Source organism: Carlito syrichta, unplaced genomic scaffold (assembly GCF_000164805.1).
Source record: "Carlito syrichta isolate Samal-C Ts95f unplaced genomic scaffold, Tarsius_syrichta-2.0.1 Scaffold304160, whole genome shotgun sequence".
NCBI classification, from domain to species: Eukaryota; Metazoa; Chordata; class Mammalia; order Primates; family Tarsiidae; genus Carlito; species Carlito syrichta.
In genome coordinates this window covers 471,897-495,682 of record NW_007248256.1, presented here as the reverse complement: position 1 = coordinate 495,682, position 23,786 = coordinate 471,897, and the positions used below count along the sequence as shown (strand labels likewise).

At 36.2% G+C, this 23,786-nt stretch overlaps 1 protein-coding gene and 1 pseudogene across 2 annotated transcripts in view; one reads left to right on the top strand and one right to left on the bottom strand.

Moving 5' to 3' along the window:
* Nucleotides 1-23,786, top strand: part of PDE4D (phosphodiesterase 4D) — a 241,061-nt gene that overhangs the window by 178,616 nt on the left and 38,659 nt on the right. The window lies entirely within an intron of this gene.
* On the bottom strand, nucleotides 3,183-3,642 carry LOC103261889 (annotated as a pseudogene).

The window sequence follows — 23,786 nt, the reverse complement described above, 5'->3', positions numbered from 1 at the left end:
TATTTGCTTAACAATGAGCAATTCTGCTGTGTTCATTAGGAAATTAGTTAAGCTGGATTACCAACTACAATGATAATAGGTTTATTGTCTTTTACTTTTAGAGACTAGTTTATCTGTAATAAAGTATTTTTATATTTATTGTTTAGTGTTTTCTGGACTTTTTGCTATTGTTTTGCTGCACTTTGTATGTGATGTGGATGGATGATATTTACCCCCCTGGCGTGGAGTATGCAACAGTTGTGCTTGTGGCAGCTTTGTATAGTGGAAAGAACATGGTTGTTTCTCATTAGGCGAACTTGGTTTCAAATTCCACCTCTGTTGTTTCCTACCTAATATTTTGGACAACAGGTCTCTCTGAAGCTTAATTTCTTCACTTACAAGAGGGAATAATGAGAAGGGGAAAATAAAATGGAAAAGTTGTTGAGAGCATTAGCTATAATATATGCCAATCTCAGTTTTGTGCATTGTACACACTGGATGCTCAATAAATTACATGTGCTCACCTGTCTAGAATATATACAAAAAGAGATTGAGAAAAAACCCTGTTTCTTATATCCTTATAATGCAAGTACATAATATTTCTTAGAAGTAAAAAACACGACCTTTCAATTCTATAAGAAATGAGTTTAATGTTGCTCAAGCTTTGTCATTTCTGTGTACATTCACATCTGCTATTATATGTCAGATGTTTTAATTTAAAGCTATGTATTTTTAATTCATATTACCATTTTATTTATTTTTAATTGACAAATTATGATAATGATTGTGTATATTTGTGGGGTACAGTGTGATGTTTTGTTTTATGTATATATTGTAGAAATATTCAGTCAAGCTAATTAACATATCTGTTATCTACCAAATTATCATTTTTTTTGGTGGTGAGAATGCTAAACATCTATTTTAGCAATTTTGAAACATACAATATGTTATTATTAGCTGTGATCTCTATGCAGTACAATAGATCACTAAAACTCATTCCTCTAATCTAATTGAAACTTTTACTCTTTGATCAACATTTTCTGCTTTCTTATCCTTTCTATTCCCCCTAACCTCTGGTAACCAACCTCTGGTAACCAACCACCTTTTACTGTTTTTTATGAGATCAGTTTTTTTCAGACTTTACATATAAGTGAGATCATTTATTAATGACAACATTTGTCTTTCTGTGTCTGGCTTATTTCACTTAGCATGATGTCATTCAATTCCATCCCTGATGTCATTAATGAAAGAATTTCTTTTTTAAGCCTGTATTCCATTTGGTATATATATTCTATATTTTCTTTTTCTGTTTATCCATTGATGAACACTTAGGTTGCTTCCATAACTTGGCTATTGTAGTTAATGCTGAGATGACTATGAGAGTGCAGACATCTTTTCAATATCTATTTCAAATCCAGAAATAGGATTGCCGGATCATATGGTAATTCTATTTTTGGATTTTTTGAGGAGCCTCTATACTATTTTCCAAATGGTTATACAGATTTACATTCCCACCAATAGTATACAAGGGTTCCTTTTTCTCCACATCCTCACCAATACTTGTTATCATTCATTTATTTGATAATAGCTATTCTATAAGCATAGGTTTATTGTTTTTTTAGTCTTAGAGTGTTTTTGATTTGCATATCTCTGATGATTGGAGATGTCAAGTACTGTTTCATATATGTGTTGGCCTTTCGTATCTCTTCTTTTGGGAAATATCTGTTCAAATCCTTTGCCCATTTTTCAGTTGGGTTATTTGTTTTCTTGCTGTTGACTTCTTTGAGTTCCTTCTATATAGTGAATATTGATCCCTTATCAGATTTATAGTTTGCAAATATTTTCTCCTAGTCTGTGGGTTGCTGGTTCACTTTCTTGTTTCCTTGGCTGTGCAGAATCTTTTTAATTTGATACAATCCCATTTGTCTATTTTTGTTTTTGTTCCCTGTCTTTTGGAATCATATTCAAAAAATCATTGCCCAGATCAGTGTCATGGAGGTTTTCCCCTACATTTTCTTCTAGTGGCTTTATAGTTTCAGGTCTTATGTTTAAGCCTTTATATACATTTTGAGTTGATTCTTGTAAATAGTATGAGATAAAGGTCCAGTTTCTTTCTTTTGTAGAAATATCCAGTTTTCCCAGTACTATTTATTGAAGAGACTGTCCTTTCTTCACTGTATATTTTTTGACCACCTTTGTCAAAAATCAATTGACCATAAATACTTGGGCTTATTATTCCCTTGGTCGAGTGTCTGTTTTTATTCCAGTACCACGTTGTTTTGATTATAGTAGCTTTATAATATATTTTGAAATCAGAGCGTATGATGCCTCCAGCTTTGTTCTTTTTGTTCAGGATTACTTTGGTTATTATATCTTTTTTTAGGTTCCATATGAATTTTAGGATTTTTTTCCATTTTTGTAAAAGATGTTGCTAGAATTTTGATAGAAATTTGATTGAGTGTATAGATCATTTTGGATAATATGGACATCTTAACAATATTAATTCTTCTAATTCATGAACATGGAATATCTTTTCATTCATATCATTCATTTATTAAAAATCTAATAGTAGAATTACTATATGATCCAGCAATCCTATTTCTGGGTATATACCCAAAGGAATTGAAATAGGTATTGGAAACATGTCTACATATTCTTTTATCAATGTTTTACAGTTTTCAGTGTACAGCTTTTTTATCTCCTTGGATTTATTCCTTTTATCTCCTTTAAATTTACTCGGAAGTATTTTTTATGCTAAATGAATTTTTTAATTAATTTATTTTTTGAATAACCTGTCACTGTATAGAAATGCCACATAAAGCCATTCTTTTTTTGGAGGGAAAAATTGTCTTTATTATAAGGAAAATACACAGTGAAACAAAGCTAGAAGGTGGTAGGGACAGAAAATATGGAAAAATATGATCACCAAACCAGCCGCCCAAACGTGGCTTCCTGTGTGGAGGCGAGTGATGTGGCCCTTACATCATTGGCCTCTCCTGATTCAAAGCAACTTGCCCAGCAGGACTGGGCCCAGGAGGCCCATTTTCCAATCTCTTCTCTTCCTGAGAGTTTGGGAAAGGTTGTGTCGTTCTCAGGCTTTCAAAATATGGAAGACAGTACAGCAAAGAAGGGAAGGATGTTATAGCCTTTTGTTTCAATGACTTCCCCATGCCTGCGGAGCTGTCCCCACCCAGCCCCGACCCTCAGTATTTGTTGATGCCAAAGACACGAACCCCATGAAATGGGGGCAACTTAGGCAACAGTACACTGAGCAGTGATGCTGTGTTGATGAGGAAGTGAGCAGCGTCATACTTGGTATAGAAGCTGGCCAGGAGGTAGTACAGTAGGGGAGATGCTGAGGAACTTGCAGGAAGAGGTGAACTGGAGACCATAGTCCATCTGCTTCTAGAATGTCAGCAGCCGAGCCTTCCCTTGGTCAGGGGTCTCAAAGGGTGTCCCCTTAACTGTATGTAGGAAGACATACATAGCCAAGTTATGGATGACGTTGGTCAGGGTCCAGACAGCAGGAATGCTGAAAAAGGGGATGCTGAGGAGAACCACATGCAGCAGTCCCACCAAGATGATGTAGGCCAGCCAGATGCCCCGGCTATGCATCACTCGAGTGTCAGGGTTTACTTTGCTGTGTGCCACCCCCACATTCATCCTACCAGCTTCAGAAGCCCGTCCGCCTAGGGGCGCGGAGCTCACCTAAAGCCATTATTTCTAAATGCTCACCAGAGTGCCTCATATTAAGTAATGATATGCATGAAATCATGGGTTTGATACGCTAGCTATATTTTTTCTAATATACGTTAAAATTAGTATATAACAAAATGAGAAAACCTTCGTCCATGTACCATCTTAAAACATTTTGCTTACCACTTTTGGACAATAGGCATACTTTTGGACATACTAGTCTAAATCAGCAGTAAGAACATGTTCGAGGCTCATTTTTTGTTAGAAAGGTATGTTTGTTTTAAACCACATACAGTTTCCTTTTTCTTTCTTTCTTTTTTTTGTCATCATGGAATTTCTCTGCTAGAGGAGAAAATGCCAACCCTCTTCAGCAGAAATATTCATTCTTCAGGCAGAATGGTTGATGGATTTAGAGTACTCTCCTGTAGCCTGCCTGGATTGGATTTATTCTCTGCCTTTTATGAAATGTAAATTGGACCACTTTACCTTCCATGATCCAGTATCCTCATCTTGTTAAATAGTTACTGCTATGATTTAGTAAATGAAAATATAGGAATTGTCTAAACAGAGTCAGGAATATAGCAGGTACTCAGATTGTATTTTTTCTTTATCTGTAAAGCAATATCATTCGTTTTTCTTTTTTTTGGAGGGGGATTTGAGGGTTAGAGAGGGTATTTTCCATCCTGATTTTTATCAATCTGATCAAGTGGCCTAATGATGTTGATACTCATTAAAGAGGACATCTGCAGTGTTTCATTTATTCTCCCCGTCAATGTTTTTTGCAAAGCTAGCTTATTGTTTTTTGTCTGTTTGTTTTTTGGTTCTTGCTTTATGCGCTTTTTCCCCCTCTGTTTTTTTCCAGGAGTTTGCCTTGTATTTCTTGGCGTAATTTTACGGTATAGCCTATCAAACTAGCCTGAGATTTTATCTGAGTTTTTTTTTTTTTTATAGCAGAAATGCATAAAGCAGTGGAGAAGGATAGTATAGCCACTTTTTAAAAGTAGGTGAATGTATGTCTGTTATTCTCTGCATGAGACTGGCAGTAACCTGGGTATACAATATCATATTAATATTTAATATATACAAAAGTATGTTAAGAACATAGTTCTCCATTCTACTTCTTAACATTTAACCATCTAGTATACACACAAATATCTCCTTGCTTTGTCAGCTGAGAGGTTCTAGAAGCAAGGACACCCTGGTAGTAACGAGCATACCTAACACACATAACGAGCATACCTAACACACACATTTTGGTTTCTAATACCATTCTCCAATAAAATAAGTCATGACTCTTTGGAGAAATAGCTGCTATCAAAGACTTAGGAAGGAAATATTCAAGATGAACCTGGAGCATCTTGTAGTGCCAGAAAGTAAGGATGTGCTTGAATAGAACCCCACACTGATAGAGACATATCAAAGGACTGTAAAAGCAAACTGAAGGTGCTCCCAGTGACCAAAGATAGAACAATTTGAGCAAGAAAATGGCATAGTATTGGATTATAACTCAAAGTATAAAATATCCATGAGTTCATATTGATATAAATAATTTATTGAATACATAATTAAATGGGGGAAAATAGACAAATCTCCTGTGCAGAAGAATTCCAAATAACTTATATAGATACTCCGCTCTCAAGGAGGGAGTCCATAACTCCGCACTCCTTAAGTGTGGGCTGTGCATATTGACTTCCTTCCAAATAGTGCAGTATGAAAAGGGGGAAAAAAACTGCAGTGGACACACCTGACAAACACTACTTCAGCCAGGTTACCAAGGTCAACATTGACAGTGATAACGTATCCTTGATATGATCTGATGAAAATGACACTTTGTGGTTTTCCTACTAAAACCATATGGCCCTAATCTAATAATGAGAAAAATATCAGACAAATCCCAGTTGAGGAATAGTTTACAAAATGCCTGACGCTGGATTTAGAGTTGATCATACTCAGTGATTTATCACAGAAACAAAGAATAGAGTTCCATATGTTCTCACTCATAAACGGACCTTGAACAATTATAATGCTGTAAGAAAGCAATTGGCAGTAGTGGGAAACTGTCAGGGGAGGGAGGGATGGAATTGGCAGTTGAGGGAAACTGCCAGGGGAGGGAGGGGGCATACCTCATCAACAAGGGTACCTGCATGATCAATGTTTATATACCTAACCCTGAAATGTACCCCACATCTTTATTTAAAAAAAAAAAATCTGACAAGGTTATCAAAAATGAAAAATCTGCGAAGCTCACAGCCAAGAGGATCCTAAGGAGATGTAATAACTAAATATAATGCGTTTTCCTGGTAAAAATCTAAAGAAGTCTGAATAATGTATGGACTTTAGTTAATAATAATTTGACAACATTGGTTCAATAATTGTGATCAATTTGCCATACTAATGTAAGATGTTAATAATAGGGAAACTGGGTGTAGAGTATGTAGGAACTGTCTGCACTGTCTTCATAAGTTTTCTGTAAATCTAAAACTGTTCTAAAACAAAAAGTTTATTTAAGAAATCTTAAGTATCCTTTAAGGCTTTTGGGAATGCTACTTCCTTTATAAGGCCTTTTTTGTCCTATCTTCTATATCTTCCACCTCAGCTTCCCTAATTAAGCATAATGTATTTCACCTATGACCTTCCTCAGGATTTTATTTATAATTCTCTTAAATCTTAGTATAGTATTTTGTGTCTTTGTTGTATTCTTCTGATGAGGCTTTCCACACTGTTTTTCGCCCAAACCCAGTGAATGTCAATATAACATTTTGTGGTCGGACACATAAATTAGTATAGGATGCATGCTATGCTCAATGCTATTTTTGACCTTCTGTAGATGTAGAGTCTGAGCATTCTAGTTCATGCCTTTCAAGAAAGGTGTTTTTCTTTCAGAGACCAGAATCTTGAGCATTTCCCACTTTAAGAGTCTCATTTTCTCTTATAGATACTCATGTCTTAGAAATTTTAGCATAGTATATGCTACATTAGATGCATCTCATTTAAATTAAAAGTTTATAGCACACAGGCAAAAACCATACAGGCTATTTTCATGGCCTTAAATTGTTCTCTTTCCTCACTACCTATTTTAGTAATAACATTCTTATTATTTTGTTCCAACTAAAAATGACATATCTGAATACTTTCCCTGCTGGCTTGAGGAGAAAGGATGTGTTTGTTGGCTTTTGCCCATGAGGGAGTATTCTGCGAAACTTTGCCCAGGGCATGCATGAGTTCCCATCAGCATCTCTGGTCTGCTGCACTGTAATCCCTGTAGGGGCAGCCTCTGGCTTTTATTACTGGCAAGCAGTGTGTTGTGCGCACATAGGCACCATAATAGGAAACACCTCAGCCTGTCATAAACAGGTCTGGAGAGTAGAAAGCACAGGCCTGATGGGGATGTGTCCATAGCAACCAGAAAAGATGAGGCTGCCATATTGGAGTGAGTGCAGGCTGGTGTCTGCCTTCTTCATTTCAGAAAATAACTGGTTGATTTTAAAGCTGTTTTCCTTGTACCTAGCAATCTTTCAATTGTTTTGCTTTTGTTTTATTCTTCAATATGAATTTAAAACATCTTAAAGAAGTAATACCAGTAATACCCTTTAGAGTGTTTTAAGAGGATGTATAAAGTGTTTTCCTTTGTTATTATTTTAGTTTTTACCTGATTATTCCATTCCCAGTCGAGAAGAAAGAACAAATATTTTGCTAAAGTGGAAAGTTAGAAAAAAAATCATATATAAAAAAAGATTGTGTATATATTTAAAGAATTATAAGTTATATCGAATTACAAAGAATTACAAAGAAAAAACAATTCTTAGTATGATGACTTGTGTTGTTTATGCTGTCACATCAACCAAATTTTAGAAAAGGAGTACATTATTTAATTAGAAACGTTTTATTTTATAGTTGCTAGTTGTTTGTTGCTTTTTTCCCCAACTTCAGGAAAACAGTGAACTACATCTTTAATGATAGTAAGGCTCTGTATCTAGAATTTAGGAAGAGAATTTTGAATTTGGAAGGGATCTCACAGTTTTTGAAACTGTGAGGTAGAATTCTAAGAGGCAGAATTATTTCATGGGTGCTTTAAATATATAGATATAATTTAATTATTTACAAGGAGGCCTCATTTCACAAAGATTGAACAAAGCTATAATAATGATAAAAGAATATTCAAAAATTAGGATAGGTATAGGAAAACTAAAGTTTTTGATTTTTTTTTTTTTGAGAGCTTTGGCCAGAGCCTTTAATAGATTAGTCAATGAATATTTGTTGATTGGTCTCCCTCCTTTTAAAAATTAAACACCTTCCTCATGGATATATATTTTCTTTTGTTAAAAATTTCAAGTCAGTTTCAATGATATGCTGTGATAGGAATGAAACCAGTTGACATAATCTGTGGTATATATTTTGATTTTCTTTTCTTTTTTTAATCTTATATTCCATATATTTTCAATATGGTCTCTCTGCTCTCCATAATGCTAAGTGCTTATTGGGTTTTGATAAATCATAAGGAATCTTTACTAGAAATATGCCTGTTTCTTTATTGTATATTGAGAAAAGATTAGTGTACTTTCTCCTGGAAACTATTGTTTGGGCCTCAATCTTAATTTTTCTGTACAGTGTTAATGAGCAGTAAAGTGACTAAAGAGTATATAGAAGAAAAGACAAAAAAGACAAAAGGCTCTCATGCTTAGTCACCTCTTGATCTCAATGCTCTCCTTTTACCCTATGCCTAGATAAACACTGAACAAAGCACACACAATGGAAGGTGAGCCTTTAGGAAATGAGTTCACTATCTTCTCAGTTTTACTGGCACTCTGAAATAAAGTTGCATTTCTTACTCAAAAAAAAAAAAAAAAGACAAAGGGCATGCATTATTACAAACTGAATCATCAATCCCTCCATCAGAGGAAGTTGTTCTTTCAAAATTAGAATTCAATGGAAAAATTAATTACTTGTTGCCACTTAGCCATATTTTAATATACCATCCATTTGATATGTATGAATAATCTGAATACAACTGATCAGGAAATACCGGTGTGTCCCTTACCTTCTAATATAAGGCATGCTCCTCAATGTTTTCTCATACCTCAACTCTTAAATTTCTATCAAATTCAGTACACTACATGTCAAAATATTTTTAAAAGGAAAAACTAAGTCTCAGTTAAACTTTTCCAAGATCCATATGCTTCTTAATAGGTATAAAATGATTATTTTCTGGATATAGTACTGGTGGAAAGAGAGAGATAGAAGAGTGTTTTCAGGTTGCATTTTCAAAATATATCCAATGAATATTTTTTTAAAAACTTATTTTTTAGGCACTTGATTCTAAAATAGCAAGAGCAATTTCAGCACAGTATAGAGGGGAACCCTACAGTACATCTTATCCTGCCTTTCTTGTTTAAGTCATGTCGGGATGGGAGCAAAACCTATCCAGCCCCTAGCTCCTAGGAGGAGTGTGATGGAGAGACTGTGTTACGCTGAGAGGCAACCTAGTAGGCAGGTAGTTATGAGGACACAGACATAAACTAAGTGGTAATGGGGTCGGTGGGATGAAGAAACCAAATGACTAAGGCTGGCAGAGGATAAAGATTTGGAGGTGTGGGTGGGATGAAACCTTATCGATGGTGGGAGGCTGGCACCAGATAGAGAAGGTATCGGATAAACTCAGGAAAGGTATAAGCAGGTTCAGGATGTAAAAAATAGCCTATTACTATAAGGCTGCCTTGGAGATCCGTTTTCTTAGAGGCGGCAAAATGTGAAGGGAAGATGGACTTCTGCATAGAGTAGGGGATGAAGATTGAAAGAAAAAAAGGTAAAGAGAAAGGACATATTAGACAGTGTGTGATAAAGAAAGGAAAGAGTTAGAGAAGAAGGGTGGATTAGGGCTCTCCTTGGCTGGAAGCTGCTTGACCAGTCCTTGTTCCTGCCCCCTTTCTACCACTGAGTTCATATGGTGAAATCTAGTTGGAATGAACCTTTGGGACAGCTTTGAAGGAAAAAAGAAATCCCAGATGGGTCAGCCAGAGGATGTGAATGTTTAAGGGAGGCCAGTCAGCTGTAGAGATCGGGGGGAGGGTAGAGCTGACTGGAGAGTGGAGATTTATGGACATAGTGTATTTCATGAGGCTCAGGTCTTTTTTAGCACTAAGATTGGCATCACCTCCTTCACCTGTTGCTTCCTTGAACCATGGCCCAGAGGCAGTGGATGGCAGTCCAACTGCTAGGCCATCCCTTAAGGAACCTGTTGCCTGGGAGTGAGAAAAGTTTGTTGTTGGGCTCCGAGACAGCAAGGTGCAAGCTGGAATAAGATGAAAAGAAACTATGTCAAAATGAGTATAGGCTGATTTATTGTACTATAGTGTAGGTTATTGCTAGATGCTAGAAGAGTAGGGTAGAACAGAATAGCAGATGAAAAACTTGAACCTTTATCTTGACTCCACTTTAAACCTTCTAAATTCTGAGGAGTTTAGCAATTCTTCTTCTGAATCTAAATCTACCTGACACTAGATTTGTGACCTTGGATAATTAAATCAATCTCTCTGAACCTCCGTTTTCTCTGTAATTCAGGACTAACATAATCTACCTCATTAGACTGTTGTGAAAATTAAACAAAAACTTACAAAAGTACATAGTGTGGTGCACACATGATATGGTACCATGGCCTATCTTTAGTAGGGATGAGGACTAGAACTATTTTTAAATGTAAAAGGTCAACTTTATATGTTGCCATATAGGTAACCCAATGCAACTGGAGCTTGAATCAACAGGCCTGGGAGAAAGCTTACAGAGTGTGCCTTTGAAATCCTGATACCCAGACATGGTGATTTATGGGACCTTACTAACTTGCATATGTGATGGCCCACTGAGTTTGTTTACTTTAGTTTTAGCTCAGTTACCTAGCACTCTATGATAGAATATTTTTATTTACCCTCTTACTGACACGTCATTATGATTTCTTTGAAAGAATATGTATGAAGGCAGACATACAAAAGACTTTTATTAGAGTTGTGAGAGTCTCATGTAGATCTTCATTTCATTATGTCTAAAAATTGGCCCATTGCTTAGGCTTTGCTGTTCCCTCACCCTGAATGACCTTCAAGGTCTCTTCAAATGCTTTTTCTGATTGTATAAAATACCGAAATTGTGATTAACAAGGGTGTCAAATATTAATCAGTATCAAGATACTTGATGTCTTTTCCTGGGGAGAGTAGAAACAAGAACCAAAAATAGACCCTTTAATCACTGCACAGATAAAAAGTGACAACCCAGTTGAGAAACAGGGGAATGGATAAAATGACCCTGAATCTAGTTCCAGCCCCATGATAGGGTCTTAGTCATAAGTCTGACACTAACAGCAGCCAGCAAGAGAAGAAATTTCCTAGCCGTATAGTCCTTATAAGGATTGAAAATGAGTCAGAGTAAGTAGGTGATCTCTTTCCATTTTCCACTTGCTATAAACCACTTTGCAGAGAAATCAAACTTCAGTATGCTTAATAATTTTTTTTTTTTAATTTTATTCCAAAAGCCCTTAGTAGTGGCAGAGATTTGTGAGATCAACCTGTTCACCTCCTTTGTTTCACAGGTTAAGTAACAAGGCACGGAAAGTTAAGGTGACCCCCAAAAAACATAGCAGTTGTGTTACTTTTGTCAAGGTTTCTATCTTGGGGTGTATACAAACTTTTCTTTATTGACATCATCACTTTAGAATGAAATATTTAGTTTGATATGTCTTTATTATTTGTATTTGATTCTTGGCCATTTTTCTCTAGATCTGATACAATTTCATATGGGAAATAAATCATTAGAAAATTTTTTGTTTTGTACCTTTTGGCTGCAGATCACCACAATCCAGTCTTTAGGCTTTCACTGAGGGTTTTTTGTTTTAGCCTGGTTGTTGTAGGACATGTATCTGCTCCAAAGGTTATTATAGGTGAAATGAGATTTTCACATATGAAGTCTGTATTCAAATATGTAGATGGGTAGACAGACAGATGATAGATAGTAGATAGAATTGATAGGTGGATGGATGGATGATAGGCTAGATAGGATTGATACATAGGTAGATGTAGGTAAGTAGGTAGGTAGTGAGCAAAACATATAGACATACCACCGAAAATACCGCTAGCCATATAAGTAAGCCTGTTGTATGTTAGTGAGTGACTGAGTAATGCATGCTGTTCCTGTTGTGTAGAGGAATTTAGAGTATGTTCAACACAGAGCACCAGAACCATTGTGAAGTATCCCAGAAAAAAATGCTACTTAAGCCGGATCTTGAACATTGAGGATTCATAGGCAAAAAGTGGTACTTTCCAGGGGCTAGATAAGGTATGAGAGGATGGGACACTTACCTGGATTAAGTTTTATTGTATGCTTATGGAGGAGAAGGGCAGTGAGTATTCCGGAACAGTGAGTCTCCCTGGGACAGAGGATGTTACAGGACCAGAGGCCGGTGTGAGAAATGTAGATTGGGGCCACACTGCAGACAGCCTTAAATACCAGGCAAAGCCACTTGCTCATTGTTCTATATCCTGAAGAACCTTTGCATTTGTGGAAAATATTATGAGGAAGATAACAACAAAGTGATTTTAGGAGGATAAATCTGGTGGCAGCATGCAGGATGGATTACACTGAGTGGAAATTGTAATGAAAGGAAGAAGAATCTGTTGGGAAATAAGAAACAAAAGTGATAAGGACCTGAAATATGATAGATATGAAAAGGAAGGAATGGATAGGACAAGATTGCAAAGGAAAGGGTGACATGCTGTGCATAAGGCTCGGGGGAACTGCAGCCAGAGAAAGTATGACATTCTAAAATCAAGTAATAGAAAGGTTAATAATTGGAAAATCAGAAAGATAAACCAACTGGGAGGAGGGATTAGACAGTTAATATGACAGTTAAATTTTTAGGCATGAAATTAACGTGAGGCTACATATCTAAGCAGAAAAGCCCTATAGGCCTTCAGTTTTCAGGACAAGATTTCTGGTGGAGGCAGGGTTATACTTGGATATTGCCTGCAGAGTTGATAGCTGAGACCTTAAGGCTCATGTATAAATGGAAAATGATAGTGCTTATAGAGTTATTATCAGAAACAAATGAGGTAATTCCAGGCGAGGACTCTGCACTCTCCATGGCACATAGTGAACACTCAATAAATATTAGTTTTTATTATTTTTTACTGCATGTTTTAGGGAACATCAATTTTGTGAATTATTAGAACTGGAGCTCAGGAAGCTACAGAAAAGGCCATCTGCTTGGTGTGTTTTCTTAATACCCCAAATGGAAGTTCATATGTCTTAATTTATATACTCGCTTCCCTAGCTGTTAGGGGTGGATGATGTCCCAAACTGTAATTGCTCACATTTAGCGACTGCTCACTGTTTGTAAGGCTTTTCATGTTTTGTTTTGTTTTTTACATACATGGCTGATAATCTTAGCTACTCTTCTGTTCATTTCAACTTCTGTAATACAACAGCTGAGCCATATTTTATTTTCATTTGCTTGTGTCCAGACCCAAATTAATTTAAAAAGTATATAAGGAGTTTCTTTGGAAGAATGTTATTAACTCAATGTATTAAAACTATATTCACCCAAAGTAGAATGGACTTACACAACATGGAAGAAATTCAGGAGAGGCAGACTATTTATGAAAAGTTGTAGTACTCCTGTCTGGGCGTATTTATATTTGTTGGGTCAGTGCATTCTGAGAAAATTATCCCAGTTTAAAATCTCCAAAAGCATTCTCAGCTGGTTCCAGTGATTCTGATAGTTTGCAGACAAACCATTGATTGCATAAGGTATTAGATAGATGTCATTATAGAAATATTAATGCAGCTGTTTTAGTCAGATTGTTTTTTCTTATAACAAGTTTCCATGTTTCTGATCATAATATCCAGTATCCTGAAACATACTTCACCTACTCTGCTGGATTACCTATATTCCGATTTTCTCCATACAACCCAGAGACCCTAAGTAACATGCTGCATATTTCAGTGCTAATGAGAGTCAGGGCCAAGATTTGAATTCACATGAAGCCAACTAGAGAAATTATGCTCTATACTATTTTACACTTCATAATTTTCATACACTACTATTCTGTTGCAAATGAGAAAGTCTCATTGCACCACTTTTAATTGTGTTTATTATTGTCTTCAGTATTCATTTCTAAATATTTAAGTAAGCCACGTTTTGTTCTTCTTCATGGCTGTGTAATATTCCATTGTGTATTTGTACATTTTCTTTATCCAGCCTACCTTCAGTTGGTATCTGGGTTGGTTCCATGTTCTTGTTATTGTGAGTAGTGCTGCAGTGAACATACATGTGCAGGTGTCTTTTTGGGAGAGGAATCTATGTTCCTCTGGGATATTCCCAGAAGTGGAATTGCTGGATTGTATGCCCAATTTTTAGTTCTTTGAGAAAACGCCACACTGCTTTCCGCAGATGTTTAACTAGCTTACTTTCTCACCAATAGTATAGAAGTGTTCCCTTTTCTCTGCAACTTCACCTGCACCTACTGTTTATGACATTTTAATGATAGCAGTTCTTACTGGTGTGAGGTGGTATCTCATTGTGGTTTTGATTCGCATTTCTCTGATGATTAATGGGACTGAGTATTTTTTCATATGTTTGTTGGCTGCCTGAATGTCTTCCTTTGAGAAGTGTCTTTGAGAAATGTCTGTTCATGTCCTCTGCTTACTTTGTTTGAATTTTTTCCTGTCAATTCACTTGAGTTCCTTGTGGATCTTGGATGTTAGGCCTTTGTCATATGCATTGCTTCCAAATATTTTAGTTTTGCAAAAACCTTTTGATTTGTTGAGGTCCCACATGTCAATTTTAGATTTTGCTGCATTGCTTTTGAGGACTTGGCCATGAATTCATGGCCTAATTCCGATGCCCTGGTGGGTGTTCCCTAAGTTTTCTTCTAAGATGACAGAGACAACTTTTGCAAATGTCAGTCACATTCTGTCGCTCTCTGCTCTGAACCTTCCAGTGGTATCCTCAGACCCTCTAGAAGGCTTACAAGGACCCATGATATCTTGCCTTGATCTGCCTCTAATCTCATTCTGTATCCTTATCCTCCCTCATGCTGACTATGTTCCTTCAGCCTTCTCTGAGAGTACCCTGCTCCAAATGTTCTGGTTGGCTCTTTCTAGTCATGTGGGTCTCTTCTCAGATATCACATTCTCAGTGAAGCTTTTCCTGACTACTTAATTTTATAGTCTCCTGTTGTGGTATCATGGTATCCTCTTGTCTTTCATTCAGGGTGTTTATCATTCTTTTTTTTTTTTTTTTTTGGTCTGCTTTGTTATTGTCTTTCAGCCCCAGGAGTCCAAGGTTTACATGAGCAGGGGGCTCATCTGTTTTGTTCATGACTGTATCTTCTATGCTGGCACATAGTGGCTGTTTAATAAATATTTGTTGAGTGGATAACCATTCTAAAAAACCTTGATATTTAAAGCCCATTACTTTCCTTAATAATTTTTCAAAACCCTATTCTTTTTACTTGTATTTGTTTGTTAATCAGCATCAGGAGTTCAGAAGTAAAATAGATTTGGAAAATGCCAGGTTAAACAAAATAAAACAAGAACATGTATTATAGTTCCTGGCAGCACTTTGATTATACTAATATATATACCATCTCCAAAAGTTTGCCAAAAGCACTATGCCAAAAGTTTGTTTGATAGTGGAAGTCTTCTTTGAGAATTATCACATGGTTCTGCTGTTGTTTACAACACATTCTGGGAAATGCTGCCGTAGACAAAATCCATCATATTAGAAGGGGGAAAGGGGCAGGATACTGACTATTAAAAAGAACAAACTGACAACCAAGGACTCAAAAAAATATAAAACCTATGGAAAATTGACAAAAGGATTTAAAAAGCATACAGCAATTGGGACTATTTAGTTTTGTGTAAGCAGCTATACCTACTTTATTGGATTTTTCTATCTCTAGCAGCTGACATGGTACTAAACCTAGAATGAGCATTCAAAGTATATGTTGTCTAATCAGTGGTGAGTGAAAAACAGTTGCCTAGGATCACCATTAAATGATTAAATTGAGTTTGGTTTGCTTAAAAAAACAAGATTCCATGTAGCAAAACTACACTTATATTCCTTAAGTTTATACAAATAAGAATATATAAATAAGCAGAGAAATATTTAAAATACTTTAGGGAATTTTTTGTTCCAAAGGATTAAAATAAAAATAATAGTACTTTCAAGATTATTTATTATTATTTATTACCTAAAGTCTTTGCACAACTAGGGACTTTTTGAATATTGTATTGTATTTTATCATATATAACTATGCTTGAGATTTTTGTTTTTGTTTTTGTTTTCAGCTAGTCCCACTTGGTCGCCCAGGCTGGAGTGCAGTGTCATGCTCTATCTCCTGAGCTCAGGCAATCCTTTCGCCTCAGCCTTCCAAGTAGCTGGAACTATGCCACCATGCCTGGCTAATTTTTTGATTTATTGTAGAGAGACAGGGTCTCACCAAGTTACCCAGGCTTGAACCCCTGGTCTCAGGCAATCCTCTCATCTCTGCCTCCCAAAGTGCTGGGATTATAGGCGTGAGCCACTGTGCTCAGACAGTTTTTGTTTTTCATTCATCTTTGAATAAAGTTAAACAAATCTGGAATTAAAATAATTTGATAATATCAGCTAATAATTTTCTAAGTCAGGTTTTTGAGGTATAATTTAGGGTAAGATTTACTCTTTTTAGATGTACAGTTGAATGCATTTTCACAAATGTATACAATTGGATAATCACCATCATAATCTAAATCTATAATAGGTATATATATATTTGTTTCTTTTTAATGCCTTCTCTTTTTTTTTGCTAGTATTTCATTTTGTTGATGTACTCTAATTTGTTCATCCATTCACCAGGTGATTACTATCTGGACTGTTTCCAGGTTTCTGCTATTATGAATAAAGTTGCTATAAATATTTGCATACAGGTCTTTATATGAACATATGTTTTCATTTCTCAAGGGCAAATACTAGGGATAGGATTGCTGGATCATATGGTCAATGTACTTTTTAACTTTACAAGAAACTATCAAACTGTTTTCCAAAGTTGCTATATCTTTTTGTATTCTCACTAGCAGTGTATAAGAATTTCATTTGCTCTGCATTCTGGCCAGCATTTTGTGTTGGTTGGGTTTTTCATTTTAACCATTCTAGGAAGTATATAATGGCATCTCACTGTGGTTTTACTTTTTGTTTCCCTAATGTCTAACGATGTGCATCTTTTCATGTGCTTATTGATCTTTTTGTTCTTCATGAGGTGTTCAAATTCTTTGTACATTTTTTTCATTTGATTGTGGCCTTCTTCTTGAGTTCTAAGAATTTTTAAAATAAAATTTCTGGATAAATTCTAGATATCTTTAATATATGTGTGTTTTGTACATATTTCCTTACCAGTCCATGACTTGTTATATTTTCTTATCATTTTCTTTCAAAGATAAGTTTGATGAATTCCAATTTATTGTTTTTTCTTTTAGGCTTCACATTTTCTTGTGTTCCAAGAAATCTTTGCCTAGTCTAAGAGTTCAGATATTTTCTTTTATATTTTATTCCAGATGTTCTTTGGGTTTAGATTTTATATTTAGTTCAATGACTTATTTCAAGTAGAAATTAGTATGGTGTCAGATAGAGGTTTGAAATTTGTTATTTATGAATGAATGTCCAATTGTTCAGGCATCATTTATTGAGAGGACTATCCCTTCTCTTTTCAATTATAACTTAAATTTTATGACTTAAAATCACATTAAGATTCACACATTAAAGTGGTATATGTAAAAGATTAAATACATACTTTTGGAAAGAAGACTATTGAAATTTATTACTGCTTTAGAAGACAGGTATTCACTCTGTTTAAACTGTTTTCACAAAGCATACCACGAAGTACAGAAGGGACATTACTAGTTATTTTGTGATGATTATGATAGTAATCATGAAATATTGGTATTCACGTATGCCAAGTTAAGTGAATTGGGCAACCAAAGTTTTTCTTGAAGTAGAAAGTGCTTTTTCATTTAGTATTTTTATGGAGGCGTTTTCACGTTTGTGCACCATTTATTCCTTTGCTTTTTCTTCAGTGAAATTCAAAAGTCTGTTGTAAACATGATGCTGCTGTTGCTACTGGTGGTTTTAGCTGTATTGACTAAATACTTATCAACATACAAAACTCTGTCCCTACCATATATGAATTCAGTCTGTATCAACAATAGAGAATACTATGCTAACATTTAATAAGAGAGCTCATGTAGAAGTGAAATATAGATATAGCTGACATTTCAGACCCATGTTATTTCAGCTTTAAGGAACCTCAAGAAAAATTAAGTTTCTTACACTGAAATTTTTTTTCTCAATAAATATTGTGTTTCTTATTTTAAATAAACTTTAAATGTTAAAACCATATTAATTCGAGGATGATTTTTAGCTTTTTCAGATGATTATTTGGTTTTTAAAAATCAACCTGGAGTTCCTCTTAATCTCAAATCTCTACAACGCTTGTAAGAGATGTTTTTGTTTTCTGAAATGTGATGAGACTCTACAGGAACAGAGCTGTTTCTTAAATCAAATGCAGATTTGTTATCACTAGAGGGCACTAAACACACACAAATTTAGTGGATTTATTTGGACTAAGAATTTTTTTTAAAAATTAGCATTAATCAAAGAAAGTATAGTTTTTATAATATGAAAATAGATGTAAAATTGTGTTATTTGAAATATAGGTTATAAATTAATTCTGGACAATTTTCTGCCTCTAAAATATTTTTAAGACATTTAAAAACAAAGGGAGAGACTAAGAGACACTAGTTTGCTGTAGCTGTTCTATTTAATATCTAAAGTTTAACTTTGCCTCAGAATTCTTCAAGGGACGTTTAGTAATCGGATTTGCATTTGTTCAAGCTGAACAGTACTGGATATATGAGCGCTCCACTTCATATAGATTTGCTCCTTAATTATAACTGCTACTAGAACTTCAGTTCTAAGGAGAAAGGTGTAAAATAAATGTAGACTGAGCTGTAAAATATTTTCCAACAATATAAATCCTACTGTTGGAAAAATTTGAGAATTGATACACTTTTAAAAAATAATATTTCTTAACTATTTCAAGCACAATAATATAATGTACAGCTTAGAATTAATTATATCAACAGATATATTGTATAGCTTCTAGGTTAAATATAAAACACCTGAAATACTTTTTAAAAAAACAATTTAGAGGCCAGGGTCAGTGACTTAGCCTGTAATCCCAGTACTTTGGGAGGCTGAGGCGAGTGGATTGCCAGAGCTGCGGGTTTGAGACCAGCATGGGCAACTTGGTGAGACCTCATCTCTACAATAAATTTTTTAAAAAAATTGCTGGGTGTGGTAATACGTTCCAACTACTTAAAAGGCTGAGGCAGAGGATTGCTGGAGTCCAGCAGGTTGACGCTGGGTGGCTGTGAGTGTGCCACTGCATTTCAGCCTGGTGACAGAGTGAGACTCCAACTCAAAAAAAAAAAAAAAAAAAATTTAGAGTACTCTGAAGCCAGCCTGGGCTCAGATTCTGTCTATGTTGCTTACTACTGGTTTTGTGACTCTGAGCAAGACACTTGACCTCTCTGAGCCCTAGTTTCCTCTTAATCTGGTTTGGGTTTGTTTTTTCCCTATTCAAAAATGTGTCTTTTTTTCTCTTGACCTCTATTGCAGAGTCAGTGATGCCAGCATGTGTTAATGTGTCAAAGGTTCGATTCCATCAGCGGAATTAAAAATATCCTGAAATGTCCTGAAATAGCCCTAAACAGACTGTTAATTTCCTGGGGATCTGTTAAGGACTGAAAAACTGAAGAATAAAAGAGGAGTGATCTCTAGAAATTCTAAGGAGTATTATTAAGAAAGACTGAAAAAAAGAACTGAACACTATAGCACATTTTTTTCCTATTTCAACACACACACACACACACACACACACACGTATGTACATAAAATCATTTGGGTGTTTGAGAGCAGTGGGTTACAAATAAGAAACCTGAGTTCTATCTGGCAATGCCCCTCAACTTGTGTTGTCAGGACTTTTCTGGACCTTGGTCCCTTGTCTGAATGTGTTATCATCATGACGTCTGTCTAAGGGCAGCTGTGTCTTGTTCACACAGCACTCTCAGACACAAACATGTCTTACTCTACCGTGGGGCTGCCTGTCTGTGGGCACCTCCCTCCTCACTACACAAGTTGGTGGGATCCAGCCTGTCCAGAGATCTGACCACAGTGATAGTTACTGCAGTTCTTTCATACAAAGTGCTATAAAGTCAGCAAAAGTATTAAGGGTAAACGAATCTACTATTAGACTCATATGATTTATCATAGAATTTGCATGATCCTAGTTACATGATGAGCTATCATATACCAGGAAGAGCAAAGACTGGATTTGTATCTCAGCCCTGTCACATATGGGGCAAGTTATTGAATATTTAAGAATGTTTGTCTTTTCACCTTAAAATAGGAATAATGTCTATCTCACTGGGATGTTGCCAAGAGAAGAAATAATGCATATAAAGTAGTTAGTGCACAGAAAATGCCTAATAAATGCTGTAACTTGTTACGATTTCTTCATTAAAATTGGCAGAATCTGGCCAGGCATGATGGCTCATGCCTATAATCCCAAAACTTTGGGAGGCCGAGGTGGGAGTATCGCTTGAGCCCAGGTGTTCAAGATCAGCCGAGGCAACACAGCAAGACCTCATTACAAGAAATAATTTTTCAATAATTTAGTTGGGCATTGTGGCACACATCTGTAGTCTTCTGCTGAGGCAGAAGGATCACCTGAGTTCAGGAGGTCAAGGCTGTGGTGAGTTATAATTGTGCCACTGCACTCCAGCCTGGGCAACAGAGTGGGACCTCGACTCCAAAACAAACAAACAAATAAATGAAATTGGCAGAAACCAAGTCTGATGATAAGAATTGTATCTATGTGGCCCCATCCAAATTTCTCTCTGGATCGTCTTGATTCTCTCTGCAAGTTGCTACTACCTTGACAATAGGAAGGAGCTTCTATTCTGTCTCTCATAATGGGAAAAATGAAATTAATTTTGCTCAGAACTTTTCAAAAGGGATTTACTATTCCCTAAAAATATGGAAACCTTCCTTCATACATCTTACTTGTGACAGTTAAATCATTTCCTCTGTTGCAGCAAATTAGGGATTTACAGTTGAATCACTTCAAATCTAGCACCTATCAGGGTGCCTGGCACACAAAGGTTGATGACCAGAAGTCTGTAGAATGAAGTCACATTCAGCAACAACAAGTGGCAGCAGATATTAGACGGAGTCAAAAGTGTGTTTCTACATAATTTTTTAAAGACAGGACCTATTCTGCCATACCTAATTTATTCCAAATGTTTTTGATGATTTTGCTAAGGATAAAAACCCATGTTTTTTTCCTGTCTCCTACAGGCACTATAAAAATGTTGATAAGTTTTGCTTCTGTATCAGCCAACAATCTTTTTGCACCTGTGGTGCACTAACTACCTTGAGAAATACAGAGCTAGAATAAGACATCTTTCTTGCCTCAAGAATCCTCCACCCTGGATGAGGAGACAAATTTCAAGGCAGTTAAAATAAGTAGAACCGTGAATTCTTAGCACTGGGGAACATTCAGGAAATTTTAGGGCACAGTGACTGGGGAGTGCTTCTGGCACTTGGTGGGCATAGGCCAGAGAGGATAGAGACCCTGGAATACATGAGAGAATCCTGTACCAGGGAGAATCACTGTGTCCCACATGACTTTCAAAAAGTTCCAGCAGCCCTTCATGTAAGTGAAAAACAAACACATTTACACTTATCTGAGCCTAGAACCTGACTACTTTTTACATGTAAGCATTAAATATTTTTTTCATAGCATTTTAATTTATACCAAATTTTCCAGTTATTCAGCAGTGGTATAAGTTAAGAGAGTATTGCATTTTGTTACATTTGAAGCATTTCTAAGAGTCATACATCATTTGCAGGGAAGAATCATCTTTCTGATATAACACCCCTTTGTTCCTTTTCATGTTACTGTTAACTTTCATGGTAATTATTCATATCAGAGAAATCATAGCAAATACACAGCACTTACTGTTATTAGTGTGCTATGTGTATGCACTAATTTAATCCTCACGACAACCCCATAAGGTGGATACAATTATTATTCTCATTTTTTGGATAAGTAAACAGAAGCATGAGACGTTTAAATACTTGCTCAACATTACACAGCTAGTCAGTGATAATAAGATCTAAGTAACTGACTCTTTTTAAAAATGTAGTTGTGTCCAGGTATGTACGTTTTGTAGTGCTTGATAGCAATTTCATTTCTTTTTTACCGTACTGTTGAGCCATTATACTGATTTTTGTAAAGTATCCATGTAGAGATGATTTAGTCTATATGTGTATACTTAGTGAAGTATTATGTAGGAAGCATATTTAGGAATTTCATTTCAGGATAAACACTTGCTATAAAAATTAAAAAGTTTGGAGGTCATCAAATCCAATAGGTCGCTGGATGGATTTTTTAAAAAGGGACTGGCAAGGACGGTGAGGCCGAGAGAGCTGAGAACCACCTACACTTGCTCTTCAGGGATCCAGCATGCATGCTCCTGCTTCTGGGCCTTGGGGCTTTGCTCTTGGCTGCTTCTCACTCTACTTCCCCTTCTCTACTCACCCCGATGCATGCGCGTTGCATGCTTCCTCTTTTCAGTCCTCTGAGCATTTGTCACCTCATCAGAGAGACTTTCCCCTCATCATTTTATAGGGACCTCTATCCCCAATCCTTATCCTTTTTCTCCATTGTGCTCATCAGCCCCTGAGGTATTATATATTTGCTGTCTTAGCTGCTGAATGTAAGCTCCAGGTGAGAAAACTGTTTTGTTCACCAATATGCCCTCCGTATCCAGGGCAGTGCCTGGAGTAGAGTAGGAGCATACTAAATATTTATTGAATGAAGGGGCACATGTAGCATAGTTGGGATTTGGAAAAGGGCTATAAGATTTGGTCTTGAGATGTACTTTTAATGATTTAAATCTGACTTGGAAAACCAGTTTGAGGTTGACAGAGTAGGAAAAGAAGATATTCTAGGCAGATAACTCAGTAAAGCTAGATGGGATTGCCTGCTGTATCACAGAGATTGGGGAATAGGAGCCTTTTAGGAACAGAGCAGGGGTGTAACAGAGCAGCTGAAAATAAGCTTGAAGCTGGGGACCAGGTGATGGCAGTGTGAAGCTCACAGAGGAATGTGGATGTGAGGAAGCAGGTGATGCTGAGATGTTGGTTTCTGACTCTGAGGCAATGGGCTGTGGCAGGATTTGAGGAAAACTGGTCTGGCAGTGGAAGACTCGAAGGTGAAAAGCCAGAGGCAAAAAGATGAGCTAAGAAGTTATAGGGTTTTTGGCCAGAGACATGGAGTGATGTGATACAGTGGAAAGAAAACATTGTGTGTGTATTTTTTGTTTTTATTTATTTATTTATTTATTTATTTATTTATTTATTTATTTATTTATTTTTTGAGTTGGAGTCTCACTCTGTCACCCAGGCTGGAGTGTGCATGCTCATGGCCACCGCAGCCTCCACCTGCTGGGCTCAGGCAGTCCTTCCACCTCAACCTTCCAAGTAGCTGGAACTATAGGCATGCACCACCACGCCTGGCTAACTTTTTACATTTATCTACTGTAGAGATGAGGTCTCGCCAAGTTGCCCAGGCTGTTCTCAAACCCCTGGGCTCAGGCAATCATCTTGCCTCCGCCTTCCAAAGTGCTAGGATTACAGGCTTGAGCTACCGCCCCAGCATGTGTATTTTTAAAGGGATAAACCTTTGAGTGAAAAAAATAAGTATAATAATGGAATAGGTATTATAATCATCATCATCATTACCCTCTGATACCTGTTTATCATATACTATGCATCACTTGTTTTAAGTGTTCTGTGTATATTATCTCTGTTAATCGTCTTAATAACTGTTCTGGTTATTTATTGCTACATAACAAATCACTTCAGACTTAGTGCCTTGAAATGTTAATTTATTAGTTTTCATGGTTTTGTGGGTTCACTGGTCTTAGCTAGACATTCTCGCTTGGGGCCCTCCTGTGGTTGGAGTGTG